We start from the raw sequence: 22,123 nt of genomic DNA, 5'->3' as shown, positions 1-22,123 counted from the left end.
TAACTAGAACTAATTATGTGAATAAGAACATTCCCTTACTTGTATATCCACATAAACATAAACATATTAAATGTAGAAATGTATGAAATTCTCTAATTAACCACTCCATATGAGAATCAGGACTAGTGTGCAAAACAAATTAAGGTATGTATTATTGATTTATCCTGACATACACATTAGATGACCCAACAAATCTGGGCATATTAGGAGAGTTGCTCGCAGTCATTATGATTGACATAACCTATGTGACAATTATCATGTATCTTGGCTTTTAGAATGAGACTAATATAAGAATATGTATTTTGGTAAAGATTAAAACCAGCATAATGTGGAGAACAGCTGCACGTAATTGGACTTTTCTGTATACCAAATTTCAAGCAGTTAAATCTTTGCTTCTTTAATGTTCCTTTGATCACAATTATTAACATTTTATTGGCTTACTGGTGTGAAATGAAAAACAACAATTCCAAATTCAGTTTACTTTATTAACGAGCACTAAATAACCTCAAACCAAAGCCAGATAAAAAAATACGTGCTTCAAGTAGAGTTTGAATACCTGCTACTTGTTAACTGTTTTAATCTGCTGCTTGAGCAGGCAAGAATAAATAGACACATACAGAGACAGTTATTCAGGTGACAATTAAGGTGCTAGTATCTCATTTTATGAATTTTATAACACTTAAAAACTTGTAAAGTGTTTTGAGGTCAGCCAATAGTGTATGTAATTTGAATAGTATTTTATCCAGTCCAATAAAATGTATAAATTTGGTTTCACAGTTAAATTCAATGGAATAGGATTTGACGTGTACTCAAATAATAACCAAAATTCTGAACATCTTTCTGAGTACTAGGTGTATGCTAACTAATTGCTATGCACTACGTAATTTGATTTTCATTAGTACCCTATGAGGTGGACTCTATTCTTTTCATGTCATAGAGAAGATTGAGAAATTTTAGTGAGTTAAGTAACCTGCCCAGTTACTGTTAATAAGTGACAGAACTTGGATCGAAGCCAGACTTTAGTGACTCCAGAGCCAAATTCCAGCTCATATACAGTCTGCTGTGAATTAGAAATTGTAAGATCTGGCATGGAGTCTCAGTGTCAATCAATTATTAGCCCTGAGACCTTAGGGAAATTACTGAACTTCTCCAAACTTCAATTTTCTAATATATAAAATAGAGCCAATAACATATCCCAATCATCCTTTGGAGTTGCCATGAGGATTAAAGAGATAATGTAAGCAAGAAAACTATAGAGTGCTTTATAAATATCACTTTGTTATATTGTAATATCTTCACATTTCGTAATTCCCAAGGCATTTTGTGGGGCTAAACAATGACATTAGACCAGGTACCTCCTTAGAGAAAGAGAATTTAGGAAACCCAGAGTGATCTTCTACTGCAAGAAATTTTAGGGAGGTTGTCCAGGATGGCACAGGGTAATCAGAAAAAAAAAAATTCACCCTTTGTGGGTGCTATGATAAATGAAAGGGAGGTCACTGCTAAGGACTGAATGTTTTTATTCTCACAAAATTCATATGTTGAAGCCCTAACTCCCAATGTAAATATGGATTAGAGATAGGGTCTGATAGTTCCAGTGGCAGTTAAATGGGGTCATAAGCGTGGGGCCCTAATTCAATAGGGCTGATGCCCTTACAAGAGGACAGAAGAGATACCAGAGTACTCTCTCTCTGCCATGTGAGGACACAGAGAGAAGGCAGCTACTTGCAAACCAGGAAGAAAGTTCTCACCAGAAACTGAATTGTCAGGAACATTGATATTGGACTTCCCAGTCTCTGGAACTGTGAGAAATAAGTATTTGTTGTTTAAGTGACCTGGTCTATGTCTGTGGTATTTTGCTATGGTAGCCCAAGCCAGCTAATACAGCCAGTATTGTGTTCACCGCTCATGTTAACAATATCACCAAAAAGCAGGGCCACCTGAGCCCTGTCCAGCTGCCAGCTGGATGACAGTGTGGTCTGACAGATCACATGAGCCGCTGACAATCTGCAGTTAGGACCCAGGGAATGTAAGAATGTCCTAGGCAAGCTTAGCATGAAGGGGACTCAGTATAAACTGCTTTGCCTAGAAGAAAACTGTCCAAGTTTAGCAGATTATAATAAATATCCTCAGGAAAACAATCAAACCAAACCAATAGAAAAACGAGAGAAGTTCCAAAGATGCGGTCCCGTGTTTGTAAGTATAAATTATTGCCAAACGCTTGAAACTGAATCTATGAAAATAGTGGGAAAATTCTGATTAACAAATTTACAACTGAGCAAATGAAAGAATCTCTACATTGAAAATAAGTAACATAGTTCACTTTGTATCTTTCCTTTTTCACCAGAGCACAGCTACTTCTAAATTAATCTACCAGGGTTTCCTCAGCTAGAAGTCACTACACATAAAAACAAGCAGACATTGAAATATTACTTCTGCAGCTTCTTTTCCTTAGGATGATATAAACCTTATTTCTTGGGAGTTGTGTTTTAATTTACAAGAAACAGACAAGTTTTCAAATGAAAACATAGCTTTCTAGGAAGATCTGTCCCAAAATCTGAGTAATGCAAAGCATAATTGATAAAATATTTCCACTTACCGGCTCCTTTCACACTAATCGCCTTCCAAATGATTTGATTCTAGATGAACATTAATTCCATGTGAAGCACTATTCCAGGTGCTTAGGGCAGGCTCTACTAGTTTTCTTGCCAATCGCCAGGATACCAGGAATATTAGTTTAGCAAATGCTTCCCAGATAAAGAAAGCATTTCTCAACTTCTCTTGCAGCTAGCTGGGGCCACATGACTAAGTTCTGGCCAATGAGCTGCGAGTTGAAGTGATAACTTCCGGGTCATTCCCTTACACGACAAGGTGTGTTTCCTCTAGCTTTCTTCCCTCTGCTGGCCTGGAATGTGGATGTGGTGGTAAGCTGAGCGTGCAAAAAAGGGAATGCAGACCAGAGGTGGCTAAACAAGAAAATGGAGGAGCCTGGCCTCGGAAAGAGTTGTTATAACATTTCTGGATTGTTAGGTGAGACGGAAACAAGCCTCTGTTGTGTGAAATCCACTGTGCTCTTGGGCTCTTGTTACAATAGTCTATCATGTATTTTCACTAATAGAGGATCGTACATATACCTTGTGAGGTATTACTATCTCAGTTTAGGGAGATTAAAGAACTTCTTTATAGTTCTTTATAAAGAAGTTCTTTATAATCACACAGGTGGTAAAGTGGTAAGCTGGGACTTTAATCAAATGCCTTTCCCATTAGATCTTTTTAATACTAATAGAGAGAGGGGCACCTGGGTGGCTCAGTGGGTTAAGCCTCTGCCTTCGACTCAGGTCATGATCTCAGGGTCCTGGGATGGAGCCCCGCATTGGGCTCTCTGTTCGGCAGGGAGCCTGCTTCCCCCTCTCTCTGCCTGACTCTCCGCCTACTTGTGACCTCTCTCTGCCAAATAAGTAAAATCCTTTTTAAAAAAAATACTAATAGAGAGAAAATTACTAATTTATAGAAAATCAGTATTATGTAGCTTTCTAATTCCCGATTTATTGATCTGATAGGATTATAAAAAGTATTCAGTTTCGCTGAATTAGAATCACTGCTACAAACCCCTATTTTTTCTAATAAAGTGCCTGACAGTTACCAACTTTTCTAGGGCCTACTCCTCAAAAAATGTTGCATTAGAAAAACATTATACAGAAAAAGTATGCTGATTCTCCAGGACTATGACATGGAAGGCTGGTCAGAATGTTCAAATAACTTACAAAATAATACACTGAAAAAACACAATAACTCAGAAACAGATCAGTGGTTTTTCTGGTATGCATTTTCTTCCCTAATGTTATCCTTATGTTAACACATAAATTTGTTGTCAGAAAGAACCATCCATGCATTCACTCACCACTTAATAAACATGTTCTGAGTGCCTAGTCTATGTCAGGTACTTCTTTAGATACTGGGGGAAACAAAAGCAAAGAATCTAGATGAAGTCCCCACATGCACGGAGACTACTCGAATGCAGCTACTGTAGGTAATGTCCTATACAAATGAACGTGACAGGCTTTCAATGTGCACCAGTAATTCATATTTTTAAAATAAACTTTGTTTTGGAATAATTGCAAATTTACAGAATAATTACAAAGATGATAAGAGAGTTCCATATACTCCTCACTCAGTTCCCTCTAATTAACATCTTATTACCAGAGTATATTTATGAAAATGAAGAAACCAATATTGGCACAGTAAGATCAACTAAATCCAGAATATATTCAGATTCACTAGGTTTCAGGTTTGGGGGGTTTGTTAGTTTGTTTTTGGTTTGTTTCCTTGTTTTACTAATTTCCTTTCTCTGTACAGGATCCAGTCCCAGACTACCACATTACATTTACATCTCAAGCTTACTTGATCCCTTTTAGTCTGTGACCGTTTCTCAGCTGTTCCTTTGTTATCATGGCCTTGAGAAGTTTGAGGAGGTATTTCGTGAATGTCCTTCAGTTTGGTGTTGTCCATTTTTTTTTTTTCATACTTGAACTGGAGTTTGTTTAAGAATATCTAAGTAAAGTGAAGTGCCCTTTTCATCACTGTATACCAAGGGATAAATGATAGCAATATGACTTGTCACTAGTGATGTTAATCCTGATCTCTAAGGATTCCTGTTTCTGTTTGTTGGAAAACATTGGGTGTGCTTCTTGCTACATAAGATCCATTTCTGTAATTCTGTACTAAACTATAGTAAATTTATTTGGGAATATATTCATTCATACACACACACACACACACACACACACACACACAGGACTTATAGGCTGTAAAATAATTTTAGGTATAGAATGGCAAAATGAATTCTTAAATACTCTATTTCTATCTTTTATATTCAAGATGCTAGGTCTTAAAGACTGACATATTACAAGCATACTCACTCTATCAGAATGCATTTTGGAAGGTTCCTTAAAAGAGATCATCCCCATCTTTACTCTGTCCTCAAATCTGCTGCTTGGCACACAGAAATGGCTACTGGTGCTCTAGCAGGCATTTGGAATATCCGGGCCATACTTTAGCAGTGCATTCCTTAATGACTTTGTGGAGGCATCAGGCAAACCCCGGATTACAGACCTCCAGACTTATTTTGTGTGGGAAAAAATAAACTATCTGTTTAAGCCATTATTATCAGGGCTCTGTTTCAGAGTCAAATGCAACTCCTAATAGGTAGTTTGGAGAAGAGGCAGAAGGAAGTAAGATTTGTTGAGAGCACTGCGTACCAAGTGCTTTATATGCTTTAGTTCACGTCATCATCAAGACAAAACAAATTTGAGAAATTAATGATCAATGACACTAAAACTCATGCATAGGATTACAAAGCTCAATATTAAAACTGAACCGGGACTGGGCTCCTGGGTGGTTCAGTTGCTAAAGCGTCTGCCTTTGGCTCAGGTCATGATCTCAGGGTCCTGGAATCAAGTCCCACATCGGGCTCCCTGCTCAGCCGGGAGTCTGCTTCTCTCTCTCCCTCTTTCTGCCACTCCCCACTACTTGTTCTCCCCTGCTTGTGCTCACACACTCTCTCTCTGACAGATACATAAATAGTATCTTAAAAAAAAAACAAACTGAACTGGAATTTAAGCCAAACTGTGTTTTCCCATCACAGCATGCTAAAATGTCCTGTTTATCATAGGTACCAAGACCTATGTTGATTACTAGAAATGGGTATGAACACATATTATTTTATTTCACTCAACAAGTGATATGAGATAATACTTAAATAAATAAAATGACATATATTTAAGTATGCAACAAAACAGTAACGTGCATCCATAGCTTGAGTCCTCTCATCTCTTTCCATGGTTAGCACCTCAAATGGTACAAATGGCATCAGGGCAACTTCAGGAGTGAAACCTCAAACTTATTGTTCTGAACCCACATATAACTATAGATTTTTCTCTCTGGGCTAGAATGGGAAGCCATTCAGACCACCCATCACCCTACCCACCTACTTATGCATTCATATGTACTGAGCATCTACTATTTGCCAAACAATCTGTTACTTCCTGCATATACAATGTTGAATAAGACACAGCTCCTGTTCTCCAAAAGCTTGTAATTCAGTAGGAGAAACAAAAAAATAAATATGCAATTGGAAGAGAATACCACATCACACCAGTCAGAACAGCTAAAATTAACAAGTCAGGAAACAACAGGTGTTGATGAGGATGCGGAGAAAGGGGAACCCTCCTACACTGTTGGTGGGAATGCAAGCTGGTGCAGCCGCTCTGGAAAACAGTATGGAGGTTCCTCAAAAAGTTGAAAATACAGGTACCGTACAACCCAGCAATTGTGCTACTGGGTATTTACCCCAAAGATACAAATGTAGTGATCCGAAGGGGCACATGCACCCCAATGTTTATAACAGCAATGTCCACAATAGCCAAAGTATGGAAAGAGCCATTCATCTCTTGATGGCCATAAAGAGATCAAGAGATGAATGCATAAAGAAGATGTTGTATATATATACAACAGAATACTATGCAGTCATCAAAACCCCTGAAATCTTGCCATTTGCAGTGACACGGATGGAACTTGAGGGTATTATGCTAAGCGAAATAAGTCAATCAGAGGAAGACAATTATCACATGCTCTCACTGATATGAGGAATTTGAGAAACAAGACAGAAGATCATAGTGGGAGGGAGAGAAAAATGAAACAAGGTGAAACCAGGGATGGAGACAAACCATAAAAGACTCTTAATCTCAGGAAACAAACTGAGGATTGCTGGAGGGGAAAGGAGTGGGAAGGATTGGGGAGGGTATGTGCTATGGTGAGCGCTGGGAATTGTGTAAGACTGATGAATCACAACCTGTATCTCTGAAATAAATAATACATTATATGTTACAAAAAAATAGGGTTTTTCAAATTCAGCACTAATGACATTTTGTACTGGATTATCTTTGTGTGGAGATCTGTGCCTTGTTGGATGTTTAGCAGCGTCCTGGCCTCTACGTACTGGAGGTCAGTAGCACCCTAACCCTTTGTTATAACTGAAAGTGTCTCCAAACACTTTGGAATGTCAAATAGCACTTGTCAAATATCCCCCAGAGGTAAAATCACCCTTCCACCTTCTATGTCTTCCCCTCACCCTTCCGTCATTGAGAACTACTCTAATAGAGTACAAGCCACCACAAAACCACAAAAATGGGCATTTGACAACAGAGATCTGTGTCAGAAAAGTTTTCTGGAGAAAACTTAACAGTGGCTTGAAAGTTCATAAAGTATAGCCAGGTGAAGTAAATAATTATATGTGTGTTTATATGTGTATCAAGAAGGCCTTCTAAGCATGTGCAAAAACTCAGAGTTTTTAATGCATACAATACATCTGGGGGAATAAAGCTAGTCTAGCATGTTTGGAATGGGAGGTATGTATAAAAGGGAATTATGAAAAGTTGCATGTGCCTACAGAACAATAGGGGATCTAGTCCGGAGAAGGTAAGGGACTGTAATCAGAACAGGCAACCATTGGGAAGAGAAGGAATTCAGTTTGGGATGTGTTAAATTTGAGTTACCTGAGGGACAACCAGGTGAAGATGTCCAATAGGAAGTTAAATTTTCATTTTTGGAACGTAGGGGCTTGACTCAGGCCAGAGAATGAATACCATCTACATATAGAAGCCATATGTGTAGATGAAATGACCCAGGGAGAGCGCAGAGGCCGTGGGCCTGACAGTGGCAGCATGGACAGGGGTGAGGGAAAATAAGAGTGATCATGATGTCATAGGGAGAGTTTCATAAACATGGCATAAAGGTCAAACAGATGAGGGTGAGACATATCCAGTGGAGCTGGAGATTAGGAAGACACGGCAGCCTTCGCAAGAGCCATCTTATTGATATGTTCTGGGTGGTAAGCCAGCTCACAGTGGGCTGGAGTAGATGGAAGGGTATCAAGAAGAGACACTTGCAAGAAATCTGTAGAAAACACTGGAATCATGTAAAGATAGTGTTCGTGGTAGAATAAATGACAAACACACTCAGAGTCAAAAAGGTGAGTGGGGACAGATAAGAAGAATCTTAAGCATGAGTTCTGACTTCAGGTTAGCTATAGATATTGCTTATAGGCTCTGTTGTTTTTGGCTCTTGGAGTCTCCTGGGTATTTACATTAAGCTACCTCATAGAATTTCTGAATGTAACCGCAACTGGATTGTTTTTGCCTCTTCACAACATACCGCATGATTCCGGGTGACTTTACAGTAGCTCTTTACTTGTCTGAGGTATATCCTCTGAACAAAGAATAACACCCGACTCACTGGGAGCTAACTATACAGAATTCTCTTTAAAAACACAATATTCCAATAGTCTAAAAGCAAGAATTTAGAGCAATACGTCATTTTATATAAAATCTCTAAAAATATTTTATCATCAAGTGTGCTTATGAAAGTCTTTCCTTTGAGAGGTTTTGATCTAGCTGTCTTGGAATAACTGACTCATGGGAAACAAAAGCATCTACCTCCTTCCTTACTCCTCATCCACTCAGTGATTTAAGATGAATCACTTTCCTCAGGTCTTACAGTTCTTGCCCTTGACTCCATAGCTCCTGCTGACACTTTCACCATCTCTCCTGTGTGCCTCTAGATGGTTTCCTGACTGGCTCCCTCACCTCTAATCTTTGCTCTCTCCAAGCCTTTGCCATACCTTGTTAGGGTGATCTTTCTAGAACACATACGTGAATAGTTCCTGAGTTCTACTTGGAATTACTTGTGTCATGGCTTCTCACAAAATTCAGAATCCTTATGTCAGATAAAGCCTTTTCCATTTGCTCCAGCATCCTTTGCATATTTCATCTCATCCTTATATTCCAGCTGTACAGGACATCTGTTAGATCCTGAGGCTTTATACTGACTTGCTCCCACGGGCCTGTGTTCTTAGACCTCCATCCCCTACTCATCTAGAGAATGATATTCAAACTCAGTTCAAACATCTTCTCTTTGAAGTCTAAGTCAATAGTCTTCCCTCATCTGAACCCAAATAGGACTGACCACTCCTCTTTGGGTACCCTCCCAAATGTATGTTATATTTGTATACCTAAATGTATGTTATATTTGTATTTGTAAATTTCTGTAATAGTGTCAAACTGCTTTATTGCATGCATTAGTTTTTATAGGTGTGTCTCCTATTGAACTCTCAGCTCCTTGAAGACAGGGGCTGCTTTTTATTATTATTATTTTCTGTCTCACTGAAACATGCTATTTATCAGGAGCTCAGTAAATATCTGTTGAATGAATCCACTCCAAGCCTCTATTACTACCAATGAGGGAAAAAGGCCTGGAGAAGTTAAAGGACTTACCCAAGGTCACCCATCTAATGAGTGGCAGAGTGGGAACAGAAGCTGTGGACTGACTTTAAACTAGGGCTCTTAGCATTGTCCCAGATGCTACTTCATCTGTTTGAAAAGAGAGACCCCAAGGCCCAACTCTGGGGTTTGCTAACTTGGTTGAACAGTGTTTTGATACTGAATATTTAAGTGACTATTTGATGAGAACACTTTTTTTTTTTTTTCTGATTGAGAGGAAGAGTGGGCTAGATAGTTTCAAAATGATGCATTATTTGATTTTATTCTCACCTTCTTCTCTATTTGCCCCTTCAACCTGCTTGACTTTACCGGTTAGCATTCAGTTAGATATTTTCAAAAATTTCAAAATCTGTAAGTAGGTATCAGCTGAAGACAAACTAAGTGCTACCAAATTCTTCTTGTTGACAGAAGGAAAAAAAAAAAACAACCTGTCTTGAATGAAGAATTTCCCATACGTATTTCATACATCAATAATTAGTAGTAGGTTGAAATTGTTTTTGTTTGTTTTTGCTATTTAAAGATAAGAATCAAAAAGAGACTAATAAATTCTAGTGTCTCTTGGAATTATGTGATTTAAGTTGCCAGATATGAGCAGAATAAATTTGTATTAGGTTACAGTTTTTTTTTCCCCCTACATGACCACAGAGATAACTAACTTGTCCTTTTCATTCATTTATTCACAAATAAAACGAACATTTAACTGGTAAATATGCTTTATTTGGAATGCTTTAATAGTTCTTAGTATATAACATTAATATGTAAAGGCCCTGAAGAGTCCATAAAACTCTGCACAACAAGCTCTATTTTAATAATGCAGAGACTATGCGAGATGGAAACCAATTTCTGCAGTTCAGATAACATAAGCAAAAACAATTTCCCGAAAGAGCTGAAGCTTTTTTAAACCTAAAAGGTTTTTAGGTTTCAAACCTAAAAGAGGTTTAAGATGCACAGGTCCTCCAGATGGCAGAGCTTAACATCAGCCTCAAAAGAACAGAAAAAGAAAAGATTAAAAAAAAAATTCCCTCCAAACCCAGGCTTCTTTCAAGTCTTCTACTCAAAAGAGGATCTAGGATGCTAATGAATATTCAACTTTTGGTTTCTTCTAATAATAAATTCCATTTCTAAATCTATGAAGTAAAACAAACTTGCACTATGTTTAGTTTTTCTCAGAAGATAAAGTGGTCTTTCATATTCCTTCAGGAGTTGATGGTACTTGAATATAAAAAGACTTGACACACTGAGTTGAGGTGAAAAACTGAGAGCCATTTTGTCAATGGCGGTTTCTAACCTCTATTGGAAAGGCCAGCATTTTGCAGGCTCTTTTCTCAGGATCAGCAAAACTTGCGATATAAAGAAATCCTCTTCTGCTTGGGCAGATTGTCATTTCAAAGAGGAGGAATGAATGAGGAAGATGATTTTTCTCATCTTTATATGCAACATCCCACAAGTCAAGACCCAGTCCTGCCATCATTCCTCATGCAAGCAGACAGGTAGGAGGTGGTATTTGAGTTCTGTCAGACTTACCTACCACAGTTGCTAAAATCATCTTCCAACCTAGTCTCTTCTCTCGGGAAGGAGCCTGAGGCCATGAAAACCACTCATTCATCACCTGCTATGCCACAGTGATTCTCTGAGCAGACACTCTGGGCTGGTATAATTTGCTTGACAGCCCTGAGGTCAGCCTGCCTAGTGACTGAAAATCTTTTCTTTTCCATCTTGAAATGTTATAAGGCATTGTCCTTTCTATACGTGGCTGATGTTCCTGACTCACCATCAATGGTAGTGAATCTGAAAAGCAAAATGTGATGATCCAGTAGGACTGAGCTTGAGGGCTATACATGGAAGGAAAATTTCACAAATTGATAGGAACTCTTGAAAACCCCTGCATTACAGAGACTCTGTCTTCATCTTACCTTAGGCTTTCAGATCTTCCCATCCAATCCAATACCTCCAGACTCTCTGATACTCTTCATATTTTTGTCTTAGTTTTCAGGCAGATTTCTATCATCTAGAGCAATTCCATATGTTGACTGGTACCCCATATATTTACAGGAATAAAGAAGCTCTGAAAATAATCATACTCAGGCAACTTGGGAACAATTAAGAAAGGTGTGTCAACTTCAATTTTGAATTTTCTTTTTACTTTATAGTTTTCCTCTCAGACTTAATGCCCAGGAGGAAGTAAAAATCATAATTTACCCTCTAGTTGTTCAATGGCATGCATAAAATGAAGAGGGGGCTTAACTCAGATCTAACTAACTGGCTTGATTTCTGCCCTGAATGGTCCAGGTTCCTGTTCATTCTCCTACCAAATCCAAACCAGGCAGAGCTGCCCGGAAACACACACATTGCATAGGGAAAGGAGAGCAGCAAAGGAAAGAACAAAAGGAGGTTGAAGAAAGAGGGAACATACATTTATTTCTGAAGTGGGAAGGTGTACTGGCATTTCTTTAATTCACAGCAATTTTGTGCTCCCCAAAGAGGGGGAAGAGAAAAGGCAGTTCTCTCCTACCCTAGTCAAAGCCCAGATTCTATATCTATTTCCTATTTGTATATATCCATCAACACTGGATCTGATACGTGAAGGGTGTTTTACTGTCAGGTCCGAGAATTTAGAAATAATTAACCAAGCTTTACCTTACCAGACTAGCTCCACAAATAAAAAAGGAAGAATGTTATGAAGACACCGTTAGCTAGTTACTGGAATACAAGCAGGTTTAAAATTGTGAAACCAGTCCACTTTGGTAACAGGAACTGATTCTTATGGAAAGCTACGCAACTAACCAATATGAAGAAAAGGATGTTACTATGATGTGAATACTTATGGCTAGTCCTGCTTATTTTCCTTTTGTGAGGTAGCTAATTATAATTAGATATTTTATTTAACACTCATTAAGCTGTCACCACAAGGACAAAAATTATAAACAAGGAAAAATGTAGCACAGTATAGAGGAAAGCACATATTTAGAAAGGGCAGGGTTAACATCCTTGCTGTTGTGTAGGGTCTGTGTGTGACCCTAGAGTGGTCACCTAAGCTCCTCCTGCCACCATGATCTCCATCAACAGATGATGCCCCTGTCAGCATTATCAGAATTGTGGGAGAGAGAGAGCAGATCCTAGAGACAGCCTCGTGGGGTTTGACTTCATTTTCCACAACCTCAGTAGACCTTGGGCAAGTGAGGGAACCTATCGGTGTCTCGGATTTCTCACTGTAAAATAGGGATTATGTTAAAATTTGTTTCACGGGATTATATGAGACAATGTATGCATGGGGTTTCAGCCCAAGGCTGGCATCTGAGACTTTACCTGCCCTTATTTTACCTGTGACTGTTTTGTTATTTTTATTATCATAATTATTATACCATCCAGACTATGGTAGTGCATCATAAATAGCAGCTTTATTTCTCTCTTTTACATTTCCTTTTTGTTTCCCTTCTGAGAATTTTACACGCTTATTAATAAATAGTACATGCCTTGTGAATAGGACTCGCAAGCACAGAGTCAGAACCCAGTGGGAGGCAGGGGGTTGGCTGGGCGAATACTTCTTTGCCTATATACTTTCTTAGAAGACTTGTCATAATAATCATAATAATCATAATAATCATCCCTACAAAGGGCTAACTGCATCTCAAGACAGTTCTCCCCAGATGGTGCCTTAGCACCTGGTGGGGCTTTAGGGTGAAAAGTAAATCAACTGGCCCTTTTCTTTTTGCTTTGGCTTATATTTTACTCTGCGTACTTAACACTAAGAATGGGTTCTCCTTGGAGGTTCCTAAGATAAATATTGTCTACTACCTCTTTCATGTCCTCATAAATTGGTTATCGTGGAATATGTGGGTTGACTTCATTAATAGGTAGACTGAGGCACAGGAAGAGCCTTTCAGTAGTTTATCAAGGGTCAGAGTTACAGGCTGAATCTCAGGTCTCCCTCCAGTGTCCATTCTATAAGGCCACTTGGACCCTTAGGTCTCTTCTGCTCCAGTGACTCTAAGTATAAGCTTATTTTCTTTTTTCTTAGTGGAAAACAAGACCCAGAGCCTGCCCAACAGAAAACGTCGTGGCATTAGCGGCACTGTGACTAGGTGTCTTGTGATTACAAAGTGGGCAGGAACAATATCTTTCTCAAAATTTAAAAAATACATATAGGTAAGTATATATATATATATATACGTATACATATATATGCCATTTTTGAAGAATAAAGGTATGAATTGGCTTAAAAAGGAGACAGATCTGAGACTTGACAGATTTTGGTCTTTTTCTCTGTTCTTTCTTCCCTTTTCATGGTCTAGAAAATTTAGATCTCCTAGCAGCAATGCAGTTTAAGAGCACTCCACACCTTTTTCCTGTATTCATACAGGCAAACATAATGTCTATTGCGGGGGGGTGGGGAGCTGCTTCCTTAAATAACTGCCATTTTTATTAACTCATAAGTGTAGCACTGACCACTGTAATTTAATAGTCTCAGTATGTTGGATGGCTAAAACACAAATTCAGTCATTACAATCATAACACGGACTCTACTCTTTTCTTAGAATGCTTTCCTTTGGCAATAAGTACACCTCGTTAAAAGATGGAGAATGAAAGCATGACATTGTGATTAACCCCATGTTATCTTTACAGTAGCAGAAACCCATGGCGAACTTCCCCACCCATAAGTGGTAATATTTAGTAATTGGGAAAAAGAATACCGAACAAAAATACACTATAAGATCTTTGTATAATGTTTCTTACAGAAAAAAGAAATGTACTATAAAAACTCCTTTGGAATTACATTCTTTTATTTCATGGTCCAGATGGAGTTGTTGCATTATGTTAATTATTAACAAGGTAACAAAATATGAAACTGAAAATGTGTTTGCTCTAATTGCAAGTTGTATGTCTAAAGTGCTCATGGAGGGTTTTTGGCAGCTCTGATCATTAGGTATTTTACTCCTTGGTGTCTTTTTTAATTGATAGCAGGCTCTAAAGGCTTCCCAAAAATCCCTACAACCTTATATTTAGCATATTATAAGTGAACACTGAATTTTCATATGGGAAAACTATCTATTACAATCTACTTGGGAATTCTAAAACCGAGGTCTTTGCAGTGAGTTTTATTTATTCAACCTACCATAAAAAATTATTGTTAGAAGGGAAGACAAAGGAAATAACTTGTCTGGATTCATTTAAATGTCTCTAAAATATTAATATTGTTTTCAATTATGATAAAAATGAATTACTTGCTATCAATGGGAATGAAAACCTGGTTTGGGGCAAGAAATATTTTCTTTAAAATATAATAAACATAGAAACATAACAGAAAATCACCTTCAGAAATTATATATGAAAAAGAATATTAGAGTATCTGAAAAAGATACCACTCTATTAATTTCATTCTGTTTGCTGAACATTTCAAATATTTTCCATTTAAATACTTTCTCTTTACCCAAATTACCAACAACAATAGTATCCCTGAAAATTTTTTTTACAAATCCATCATGAATACATTTTATTAAACATCCATTTATATTTCTGAACTATAATTCCATGAGAATTTTTATTAGGAATATTTTTTAGATTACCGAATGGAAAATACCCTCTCACTTATTAAAATTCTACAAGAATCTAGGTAATTCAATTTTCATGCATCTAAATAGGAACATTTGAAAGCACTCCCAAAAGATAACAAAGTTCTGAAGAGGCACAGACACCCCAATATGAGAAAAGGCAAGTCTGTCCTTGCTATTTTTAACAAGATATTAAGATTAACTGGTTCTACCCAAATTTCAACTACCATGAACATGTTTTCTAAGAGTTCCTACACTTCTCTATACCATCCTTTAGCCCATCTTAGGTATAACTAGGGTGATCGTGTAATTTGCTATCTAAAAAGGAGAACAGTTTTGAGAATGAAAGGGGATTCTATTAATAGGCACGGCCTGGGACAGTCCCAAGCAAATGGGGATGAACGGTCCCCTTACTTACACCTATCTTCCTTCATAACCCGTCTGCTGCCAGTAAGTTAAAAATGCACACGTGTAGTAGTTACCTTCTCCAAACTACAATATCTACCTCCAGGACCATAAGTAATGATGGCAAAGGAAAGGGTGGGAGTAAAACAACCAGGCAGAGTTCCTCCAAATTTGAAAAGGAAAAGCAGGCAAAAGGAACGAAAAGACCAAAAGATAATAAGATCAGTTACCGGAAATGGGCATCAACGAGAAACATTTCACCCTGCCATTCCAGTTACTTGCGTCTTGCTTTCCTCTGAGCCCTTAGCCTACTGATAATATGTTAGCAGTTTGTTGGAATTAATTTGTTATTGTTATTAAGCAGCTCTAATTTCAACTTAATTTGGCAGTCACACAAATAAATCTAAATAAATACTAGAATAAGCAGTAGTTAATTCTGTCAGGTTTCAGTTGTGAATTATAATACTCAAAGCTGTTGTAAAGTGTCCAGTGCTCTAAATGGCAGCTACACTCATTAAGTCATTGTTAACTCAACCACAAACACTATATAATACCTACTTTTTTGCGTATGTTACAGCAGGGAAGACATTATTCACCACTACTGGTTTCTAGTCTTCTTTGTGTCTGCCTATATCTAAGCCCCAGTGTTCTGAACCTAAGTCACAGAAAATAATACGCTAAAATATGACTTGAGCCAGCTTATGGCACTTGGCCTAAGGTTGACTCAGTTACTAAAACCACCATCACTGCTGTAAGCCCATTGTAAGCTGATGTTATTTTTGACGATAGCATTTTTGAAGCTAGTTCAGATAAAGAGGAGGCATAATGCCCAAAAAAAAAAAAAAAAAAAAAAAAAAGCTTGTTAAGTAGGATTCTCATTTCAGGACAACAGTATCTTATACAAACCATGAAACAAAGCTACTGTCTCAGGTGATGTAGGCGAACTCTTCTTATATGTTAGAAATGACTAGCAGACTTTGGAGATCTATAACATGATAAAGTATATTTCATGAAGCATAAAATAAATGCCAGTGAAAAATAATAACCTGATTTTCATCTTCGTTTAGTATTGACACTTCACATTGTCAAAAATGAAAACGATGATTTAAAATATTTTACTAAAACCTGAACGTAGAAGGATTCAAAGGAAAAATGATACTTTAAGTATCTGATCTTTTCATTACTACATCCAAAACACAGAATTTGGTTTCCTCTGGGAAATGGCTTTCCTAGGCTTTCTTGATTTAAATATTAAGCCCTCAGGGGGGATTCTGTGGTTGTTTCACAGCTATACCAACCTTATCCTATTATTTCTTTCCAAAGAAAAATCTTAAAAACTACATTTCCTGAATGCTCTTGTTGCTAGGGTTCTAGACAGGATTTTGCTTCCACCAACTATGAATGCTTAATTAGGTCACATGCAAAGAGACTCAGGGCCTCAGGCTTCTGTTGTGATGCCTTGGAGAGCAGCAGAGGAACAAGGTGGTGAAACTTCTCCATTGTGACAGTAACAGCTGCTCCTTGTCAAAGCCATGTTCTGTGATAGGCCGAGAGTCATATCCAGAACGTCAAGCTAGGTGATTTTCAACTATCCCAAATATTCTGGAAGTCATTTAATATGTTCTAATAAACCCCTTTCTTATGGAATTAGCTAAAATGAACCTGTTCCCTGCAGTTGACCCCTGACCAATGCATTATCCCTTAAAGTGAGAACTCAAAATTGCTCATTTCCTTCCTCAAAATTAAAAACAATATATGGAACATAAATTTTTCCTACGAAATAGAATTTTCATCTTCCCACCTTGGCCTCTTTTATTTTTCTCCAACAATTTAGCAGATTCTTGGCACGCTATGAAAATCCCTCTCCTATCTCCCTATACCTTCTTTTGCTGCTATTAAGGAAAACAAGATGAATCAAGTTGGTATGTTTTGGAGTGGTGATCTCGTCATTAGGCCATACGTAGGCCATACCATTTACCTTCATTTGGAGATTAAAGTTACGTTCTTGTGCGATGAAAACAAAATTTTCCCAACTGGACTTTTACTTTGTAGTAATACTTCAGGTTCAGGTTGCTAAATGAAGTTTCTATACAGAGTAAACAATTCAAGAAATGATATCAGTGGGTGCACAAGAAAGGTAAGAGATTCCACAGTGACTGGTGAACAGCTAAGTCTCTGAAGGGGAGGCTTAAAATCTACTTCGCTAAGTGCACATTGACAAATTTGAAGTAGAAAATAACCAGGGAGTTCCCAGAGTCAGAAATTTATGTGTTTGTAACTTAATAGAAAGCATACAGAACATATAGCATTTGAACAACTGTTTTCAGAGCAAACATTTGTAAGAGTTTAGAAGTGAATTTATATGGAAACCTAATGGAACCACTTTATTCTCTTTTAAATTGCATAAACTCCACTCTTTAGAATCTTTTATTGGCTCTAGTTATTAATATCTGTATTAGATTTCTATCGCTGCATTACAAGTTACCAAATGAACTAACTGGCTTAGCCCAGCACCCATAATATTGCAACATTCTATAGGTCAGAAGTCTGAGTGGGTTTCACTAGGTTCTTTGCTGAGAGTCTGACAAGGCTGACATTAAGGTGTTGAATAGGCTGAACTCCTATCCAGAGGATCTCAGTTCTGCCCCCTCAGAATTCCTCTTTTTTTTTTTTTTTTTTGCAAACAGTAGCATATGTTTGCAGCCAAATCATTTTGGTAGCCTACTTCCAGTAAACAGAATTTTGGGGTCCATCAGTGTCCTTTCACTTTTCACTCTTTTTGTTCCTTTCATTTCTAAGTGGTAGTGTTTCTGTTGATAAAATTTTCTTAAAAATTTTGTCTTTTTTTTTTTTTTTAAGATTATATTTATTTGAGAGAGAGAAAGAGCCAACATGAGCAGGGGAGGGGAAGAAGGAGAGGGAGAGAGAGAAGCAGACTCCCTGCTGAATGCAGGGCCGGAAGCAGAGCTCTCTGCAAGCCACGCGGGGCCTGACAGGGGGCTTGATCCCAGGACCCTGAGACGGTGACCCAAGCTGAAGGCAGACACTTAGCCAACTGAGCCACCCAGGCGTCCCCCAAATTTTGTGTCTCTTATGGATGATACAACAGTGCTCTCTATAAGACATATCCACAGGTTTTTCTGAGATAATTCCTTCTCTGTCTTTGGCTCCTGTTGAGATGGGTGAGGGCAACACAGATTCCTTGAAGTTCTCTAATTGAATGGTGAAAAGCTATGAGGCACAGTCTTAAATTTTTATGACTGAACAGTGATCATCTGATCTTTGAAATGTTTCAGCAAAAAGTTTTATAGCCACTCCTGCCCACCCCCCCTTTTCTTTCTTGTTCTGTTCTGTTCTTTCAGAGGTGTCTTAGTTTTAGCATCTTTTGTCATCTGAATAGGTCAAGAACTTCCCAAATTTTCATGCCCTGTTTCCTTTTCTTCCCTCAATTTATATCTCTCCTCTTGCATTTTACTTTAAGTAGCAAGAAGCTGGCCACATCTTTAACACTTTGCTTGAAAACCTCCTTACCTCCATATCCCAGCTCATCTTTCCCAAGTTCTGGTTTCTACATAACTGAAAGAGACAATTCCACTCAACTTTGCCACTATGTAACAAAGGTCTCCATTCTTCCATTTCCTAATAATGTGTTCCTCATTTCCTACTAAACTCCCACCACCAGTATCTTTAATGACCATATTTCTAAGAGTTTATTCAAGGCAATCTAGGATTTTTCTATTATACTCCTCAATATTCTTCCAGCCTCTATCCACTCCCTTCTCCAAAGCTATTATTTATTTGTTATGACAGCACCCCACTTCCAGCTACACAATCCATCTCTTTAGAAAGACCCCATTTCCCTTGGCTCTTATTCTTTGTTGGCTCTTCTGTTTTTAACAGAACAAATCTGGTGTTTATATTTTTATTGTGGGTTTAGTGCACCATCTTACAAGGCACAGCAACACTTTACCACAATTCAGTAGTAGCCAAGATGTATATATTGTTTTGACTGTGTTTTACAAATAAGATGAACTGCCTTAGCACCTATGTTTGAATATGCACACAGCTTAATATGATGTCAGTGACTGCAAATGTAAAGCTGATCTGTATCCTTCATAGTTTTCTCCCAAAAGTTGGTATCTCTACCCTTGAAATTAAGCTTCCATCAGTCTTCTGGGTTCTTTCCATCCATCTTTCATCTGGTCACTCCATCTGAGCTTCTCACACAACCCATGCATAGATATCTTTGTGTCAATCATTCATAAGTCCTGTTGATAGAAGTTATATCCTAATACCATTTTATTTTGCATTTTAATGTAGGTTGAGAACACTGGAATATTTTATGAGATAGATATGAAGCATATATGATGTTCAAGTCTTATAGTTAGGGGAAAAATGGATAATATTTTTGCTTCATAGGCCTTTTTCTTTCTTGGTTTGAACTTCAAGATCTAAGTTGAAGTGTCCTGATACAAAAAATTCAATACACACAAAACTCTTTGAAAAGACTAATTCAACTTTTCACAATATGGAGAAGTAAAAATAATCTTCACCAGAGTTCAAGCATTGAAAATGTCAGTCCAAAGAAAGAATCTTGAAAAACTTCCAACTTAGTGAAAAGAAAGATTTATAACATAGTTGCCACGGTAACTGCCGTGTACCCTGTTGCAAACCAGTTTGTGGTTAGTATAGTGGCTCTATCTTAGGTTCTTCAGGATTAAAGACAGTCTATAAATGCAAAGTTTTGAGAACTCAAAAAAAATATTAGTAAATCTTGAGACTGTTTCAAGGAAGACATCTTAAAAACATAGTCAAACCTAAAATCCATAAAAGTGAGTTTGTTTTCTTGATATGCCTGACATGACTCAACTGCCCCTTCTGCCATGGCTCTTTCTGGAGATTTAGTTCATGTGCTGTTTAGTCTGCCTCCTTCTTCCCTGTGATGAGAGATACTAGCTTAGGTCAGGTATGGATTGGCTTTTCCTATGAATGAAGCCAATCAATCTTATGTCATGGAGCTCACCACAGATTTTTCCTTGTTTCCATTATGGAATGGTTCAAATGTACTTTGGTTTTAAGTGTCCAAAACATGTGCAGGCCTATCCTTGATATATAAATCATGTGATATATCTGAATATGTCAAAAAATTAAGTCCATTTGTAAGATAGAAACCCTGCAATATTCTAGTACGTATTTATTAAAAAACAAAACCTATATGAGTGGTGGTGTGTGGGAATGTGCACATGATGCATCAAAAACATGAATCATATACATTATTATAGTTTTTAAATGTGGATTTTGAAAAAGCCATAAAGTTATAACAACCATTACAATAAATTCCTTGTAATTAAGACTTTGCATAACAACAAACTCTGACATCTTCTAATACCTAGTTGTTTGGCACTTTGAAACATTAGCCTTAGAATTAGTGCTTATCCTTCTCAGAAGAGTTTACTAAAATTCTTCTGGTTTGGAAATTTCATTATTTATTTTTATTATCTTAACATACACTGTATTATTAGTTTCAGGGGTAGAATTTAATGATTCATCAGTTACATATAACACTTGGAAACTATTTTTTAAAAAAAGCATTTTGTGCTCATTCCTTTTATTAGCTAGGGGGACAGTTTGCTATAAGCAATGGATTTTTATATTAAATGTTTTAGATATATACAGTGTGAAGAAGAAAATGATTCCTGAGGACACTTATTGTAAAGAATTCCAAAATATGTGAGGAATCATTGTTTAATCCATATATAAGGAAGCATACTATTTGACAAAAGGTAGGAAAATAAATGAGTAAATGAACATTCTAATAATTGTATCAGTAAATATTGTGTGTGTGTGTGTATGTGCTTTAACAGATACCAGAACACCTCTGCAGGAATGAATAGGTATTTAGAACTTTTTGAGTAACAGATGGTGTTTGACTTTTCCAACAGACTGCCATGGTGTTATACTTCTATATTCTACAGAATCTCTTAAGTGATCTAATTACTGGTACACTTGTTTTTGGTTCAAATACCCACTGTATGGATTTAGAAACTGAACTTCTAGGAAGGCTAAGGGACTTGCTCAAAACTAAGCTGTTTGAGTTTCAAAGCTGAGATTCACCCAGACTTTCTGATTCAAAAACCTGAGGTATTATACAATTTAGTGCCAAACTCATGTAGATGGAAAGTATTTGACAATGAGAATTAACAGAAACAAAGGGAGAATATCTCATAAACTTATATCACATATTGTCATATCAAAGAAAGAACAGCCAAATGTTTCATTTCAACTAACTGCCAAAATTTCTGTCACAGCTAAATTAATGGGCAAAACTTAGAGAAACTCTCTTCACGTTTCCTTACTTAATATTTCTCCCAAATAATTTAAAAACAAAAATACTTTTCATCATTTTATATGGAACTATTTTCTCCCTAAACTTTATGTCTGTTAAAAAAACTCTTATATTAAAGGAGATTCTACATTCTTTAAATGTTATGGCATTACATGTCAGTATAGTGTTTGCCCCAGAGTGAGTACTCAGTAAATACTTTAAATGACAACACCAGTTCATGGGCATTTCTTAAACTACAAACAAATATACCAGTGGTGATAGTGATTAGATCAACCAAGGGATTCTATAGAATAGATGTGGGAGAGCAAAGCAGTCTCTTGGAAGTTCAAATACCATTCAGAAGACCGGGGTAGCCAGGTTTGATGACATTACAGAGAGTAAACAATGGTGATTCGGGAAGAAATTCCTGCTATGGTGACAGATAATCACCCTTCCCCCTGCCTAAGAGGCTATGAGATGAAGCCACTGGTTCTGGGCTGCTTTCTCCA

General features: G+C 37.3%; 1 protein-coding gene across 2 annotated transcripts in view; it reads right to left on the bottom strand.

The window, feature by feature from the left end:
- ZNF385B (zinc finger protein 385B) overlaps window positions 1–22,123 on the bottom strand; it is a gene marked incomplete at its 5' end in the record, with an annotated part of 302,804 nt that overhangs the window by 117,982 nt on the left and 162,699 nt on the right. Inside the window, one exon of one of the 2 annotated variants that reach the window (XM_080798479.1) lies at window positions 2,600–2,799. The exons of the other annotated variant lie outside the window; for it this stretch is intronic. Of the gene's footprint in view, window positions 1–2,599; window positions 2,800–22,123 lie in introns of those variants that run through there. 2 annotated transcript variants of the gene reach the window in all.

Source organism: Martes martes (genome assembly GCF_963455335.1).
Source record: "Martes martes genome assembly, chromosome: 3".
In the NCBI taxonomy this organism is placed as follows: domain Eukaryota; kingdom Metazoa; phylum Chordata; class Mammalia; order Carnivora; family Mustelidae; genus Martes; species Martes martes.
Note: the sequence above shows the minus strand (reverse complement) of the source record. Positions and strands in the feature narration are given on the sequence as shown.